Raw genomic sequence first — 6000 nt, 5'->3', positions numbered from 1 at the left:
CTATTTCATTTTTGTACGTGTAACACAGTGGTTTATATAGCATTAATTTAAAACAAGATATACATGGTAAAGAACGAAATATATATGTGTTGGTGATTGCATATCAATATTTTTTTTATTTCCCAGCTATGGGCTGTGGTCTGAGGTTATCTATGCCATGCACGAGCGGCCGTGGTCTGGCAAGGTGATTCACATTTCGTTATATTAAATATTGTTGTGAACAGCTTTTTCATGTATTACAGAAACGTGACACATTAAAATCAATTATCTATTCATAACCTTTTCACAACATAGATTTTTATGTGTGAACAGAAACATATAAACATATATATTTCTGGTGTGAATGTAGTAGGGTCATATTTTATGTGAATTTATGTAATAAATAAAAGTGGTATAAAAGTGTATTTGAAAGATGTTTCAATATTTGCAAATATATAATTTGCAGTGAATAATACTATTAATATGTATCTATGCCGTGCCGTGTTTTACTCGCGTGCGTAATATATCGTATATATTCGCGAGCGCTGCGTTTGTCTATATGTGTATGTACGTATATGTTTGTGTACCCGTTAGTAGTGTTCATTGACGGACTTTTATGACGGACAGGACATGTGACTGTTACGGACATTGACGAAGTTGTTTGATTGGTCAGTGTGGTCAGTTAAACGTATTTGATATATATCTTTTTGTATTTCGGGAGATTTGAATTTCGTCCCTGTGCTTGGTTGGACGTTTCGTTTACTCGGTCGAGAAATTCATTAATTTGGGTAAGTCTTGCTTTTCGGTTGTTATATTATTTGTTCTTTATCTTGGTTAATACATTATTATATTCTCCCAGTATGAAAATGGTTTGAATGTGATTATTATATATTTCTGAAATGAAGTAAGAATTGTGTGTTCTTTTATATTGTAGTTCAATCTGTTGTGATTGCATGGTCGTACTCATGACGTACGGAGCTAGTATACTTGTAGTGTATACATCAATTACATTGATACACCATACGTGTTGTAAGTGTGTGTTTTTACTTTCATATATCATATCTATTTTTCAACAATACATTTTCGGTATTGTGTGAAATGTAAAGTTTGTCTTTGAAAGTTATTTGCGTGATTCGTTGTTGAATGAATGATATATGATTTGAGAGTTGAATATTCTAATTGTGTTTTATTATATTTACATAATGTTTTTAAAATGGAATAAACATCATAAAGGAATCTGAACCCAGCGGGTTTGTCGTTTATTAAACAAATTCCACCCGCTACATGAACAAAAAAACCAGGTACGTGTGACGGCTCAGCACCGCTTCGCAAGCCGACTTCAACCTTAAATCTACACGACAGATGGTGATTAACTAAAGAAGAAGATATTTCTGGGAGTAATATTTGTACACGTACGTATGCTCAGGCACTTACCTGTGAGTTGCAGTGACATGGATCAATTACTAATTAGCGTACCGATGGCTTTCAATCAAACATAACAGGTGGGCTTTCCATGCTATCAAGAGTTGCGACCCCCCATTTATTGTCTTTGTAACGCTTTGCCCGCAGCCATGTACTTTGCTTAGTTAGCACAGGTTGTGATTTAGTTTACAATGGTTGTAATTTTTCCCGCGAGTAATTCCTGAGACGTAGACATAATATAACAGATACGTAGATATAATAAATTATCTATGTCTCTGGTTATACACACTTTTGATATTGGGACAACTCGCTACCTGTTTGGTTATATTTTCTCATGATGTATATATCGTCTTGTGTTGAAATATTCTACATGAAACGTATGAACTTTTATCAAAGTGTACACGGAATGGTTTGGTATATCAAGCCTGAAAATGCTCCATTGGATACAATTTAGAATTAAAGATAATGCAACTTTTCTCAGAACACAGCCCCAACCTATTGACCCGATTCGGGACTCCTGAATGTCGACTCTACTCGGTTAGAGTGGCGATTTTCGGTGTCTGCCATCTAATATAAACTGTTTGTAAATATCGATTTTGAAGGCACAAATACCTGTGTACATGTCCGATACCATCCTCGATACTCCAGGGGTTCCGATCACTTACGATCTCTACACCCCTGGACTATCTCATCGTAAAACTGGAGGCAACAGAACAGAACAGGTAATTTAGTCCTTTGATGTACATCAAAAGAACCGTATAACGGTACACTGTGGTTGACTATGTGACTTTGAAGTTCGGCGTCGCTCTCTCTGTAGTCTTCAAAGGAAATCTTTGCTGGTCTGTGATTCGTCAAATATTTTCAGCTGAGCTGCCTTCAATTTCACTATGAGATAGTCCAGGGGTGTAGAGATCGTAAGTGATCGGAACCCCTGGAGTATCGAGGATGGTCCGATACATGTTTAATATTATCTTCAATCACAAATATGAGTTTGGAATACACTATGTAATAGGGATTTATACCAAACATATATTGATGTACCTCTCGTTGATAAATGAGCATCTCTGCGCGATTACTGCATATATATATATAACTAAACACAATAAAATGTACATAATAATCCATGTACGTTGTATATCCGTCATGTTTGGAACCACATATGCATGACTATTATATCAAGGACGTATAAATGTTCTTGATTATGTTACTGTGACCGGAGCCCTGGTCGGATTGGGCAGGTCACGTTAGAATTGATGTTGTAGTAGTTCGTCATGATATGGGGGAATTAGCGGGGCTCAATTAACACATAGTATATGATACGAATGTTGATTTACAGATGAGAGGAATTATTACACATGATCCAATGATAATACACGACGGCCATCTTGGATTTTGTATCGACCCATAATAACAACACTTTGTCGGGATCATGTCAGGATCATTTCATGCAAGTTTCAGCCAAATCGCACCGGTAGAGCTTAAGAAGTTCAAAATGTGTTTTCAAGAGGCGGCTGTGGCGGCCATCTTGGATTTCGGATCGACCCAAAAAATAACAACACTTTGTCGGGACCATGTCAGGATTATTTCATGCATGTTTCAGCCAAATCGCACTGGTAGAACTTGAGAAGAAGTTCAAAATGTGTTTTCAAAATGGCGGCCATCTTGGATTTTGGATCAACCCCAAAAATAACAACTCTTTGTCGGGACCATGTCAGGATCATTTCATGTAAGTTTCAGCTAAATCGCACTGTGAAAAGTTAACGCATGGCACACGAAACATGACGACTATATGTGATCCTGAACCTTCGGGTCAGAAGACCTAAAAAGGAGGGATGTAGTGTTTGTAATATTGGGAGTGTGCATCCTTAAATGTGTGAGACTAAGCGAGAGGCGTGAATCATTCATGTTCTATGTAAATGTCTTGAACATGCGCACTTGGTAATAAAGAGATCGCATGGCGATAGAACCTTCAATGGTGTTGTGTGATACATGTCTAAAGTCTTGGGTTGAATCCCGTTAATAGCACATGACAGTCCTACAATATTTACTACTTATTCGTATCCTACATACATATGTCTATATGGAAAATAACTGTTGATATTACTTCCTTGACCCACATAACAACCTATATACACAACAGAAGGGCCATGTATGTCTTTAAAGGAAGGCGTTAGGAGTTAGGGGGGGACTGGCCCTGCAGGTAGGGCGTTAGAAATGTACCTGCTGCCCCTATTGCATGATCGTATAGGCGACTAAATTTAGGATCTTATCTTTTCTCTTCTGCCTAACTGACTTTATCTTTTCTAATGCCTCCCTTGGCACCGCCTCACTTTTAGCCTTGAGTTGAGCGTTCGCCCTGTGAGGAAGGCTCTGGGCTCTATCCCCTGGCCGAGACACACCAAAGTCTATAAAAGTGGTAGTTTTCTGCTCCTGTTTAGCGTTCAGCATACAGGGAGTGGGACGACTGGTTCGCCTGTTGTCAGTATAATGTGACCGGGTGGGGGGTGTGTTTGCTTGGTGTCTTCGGCGGGCATGCTTCAGTGATATAGCACTATAAAAAGGGCAACAGTTCCACTATACAAGAAGACACGACACGAACATACCGCAGTCTCCCAGTACACTCACCTACACAACATACACGCAACACACCGCATACATGGGAGGCCGTCCTTACATGACCATAGCTGTTAATAGGACGTTAATAAATCAAACAAACAAACAAGTTAGGGGGATTGGACTGAATCGAGAAAGCCAGATTGTTCCGAGAATGGCCATCCAGCTTCTCAATGTCATTCAATAGTTCACCACATTGAATATCTGGTGATTAGTTGACATCATAAAGTCATAGTATTAATAGCTCAAACGATACAACTGTGGCGAAAGTAGGCCTCACCTTTGCATCGCATGTGTAATGTGTGTGTTTCCCCGTACGAGTGTTTTGGTGATCGATGCCGATCAGGTGCTTCATTAAGAATGGTATCAGTATTTGTTTGTTGATTAATTAACGTCCTATTAACAGCTATGGTCATGTAAGGACGGTATCAGTAAAGCGTTTTAGTGACTCGTTTTCCTGATTAACAATAGATGGCGTTGTTTTCCCTCGCAGAGTATAAATACAGCAGGCACACGAGAGTGATTTCATTCTGGGAACTGGTCGTCCGTTTGGTAAGATCTCTTGCATATAATCTATTGGTTATTGGCACTGAAAGACAGAAGTTGCTGAATAAGCATTGCCTTGATCGGTGTCGTGGCCAGGGACTTCCATTAATAAAAGTAGCTATCGTGTTCTGAGCATTGTGGTTCATAGCTATTATATTGTAACCTCAGTAAGTGCGTTGAGGCACATAGGTCGTGAGTTACTCGCAACATCATCTCACGACTATTGTAGATAATCGTGAACACTCACGACTCACGACATAGGTAGGTCGTGAGTAGGACCGTCAACACTGGTGTTAGCGACAATGCTCGCAGTCAGCAGACTCCGAGTTGTAGTGACCACATTCTGGGTCAGTGTGTAGTGTTAGTACTGTCCGGTACTGTTAGGGTCGTAGCATCAGTCTCGTTTGTCCCGTATGTGTGTTATAGAGGGCCGTGATCAGCACTAGGTGTGTTTGCGCCCTGTGTACCTATAGTGGTTGTATAACGCATACAGGGTTGTCTCCCTTCACATGGTGTACTTTAGTTCAGAGAGGTACTCTGTATGTCGTATTGTGCTTATTGATAACGTGTATTGTACATAGAAAATTGACTAGTGTTGATGGTTGTAACCTAGCTTATCTGTATATATTGGCTGCTGTAGTATAGTTGGTGATTCATAACAGGGACCCAAGTAATACCTTGGTAACAACCCCCGCCGGTACGTTACACAACGCCAGCCTACTGCAGTAGCAACATATTCCAATACAATTTCGTCCCAAATTATCTAACCAATTCGGTTCCATACCGATGACGAGCTTTTCACCATTTTGTTTATGCGAGACGGTTCTCGATTTGGTCTAATAGTTGTGTTAAAAGAGCTGAATGTCAGTTCGGGGGTTGTGGGTTCGAATACAGCCATACTTTCCCCGTTACATTTGATGTCCGAGTACGAGAGATGTGCTCAGTTAAAATACAGATCCCGAGATCATTTGATTGTTGGTTGTGTTTTCAAGTCGAGAAATAGGTTAGTACTTCTTCTCGAGACCAGTTTCTAACCCTTCGTTCGGATGACATTTATACCACGTGTACAGATCAAATGCATTTTGATTATCTTGCTAGATCATTTGAAATCGCCATTTCGTCCCAGTATATACAATACAGATCCTTATAACCATTCCGTTATGTAAAAGATCTGACAATATCCCGTCACGTCCAGATGACCTTTATACCACGTGGTCTTCATATAAGATACATTTTCTACACCTTGTCACATCCATTGTAAACGATATTTCGTCCCAACATTTCGTCTCAAGTGACCTATTCTAATCGCCTTTTGTCCGTCGTATGTCCGTAAACAATTTACATTTTCAACTTCTCCAAAACTGCTGAAGCAATTTTAATGAAAATTTGCACAAACCTTCTAAGGCATTAGGCCAATCAAAATTGTGAATTATATGGTCC

The sequence above is a fragment of the Argopecten irradians genome, chromosome 13 (genome assembly GCF_041381155.1).
Source record: "Argopecten irradians isolate NY chromosome 13, Ai_NY, whole genome shotgun sequence".
Lineage (NCBI taxonomy): Eukaryota > Metazoa > Mollusca > Bivalvia > Pectinida > Pectinidae > Argopecten > Argopecten irradians.
Note: the sequence above shows the minus strand (reverse complement) of the source record.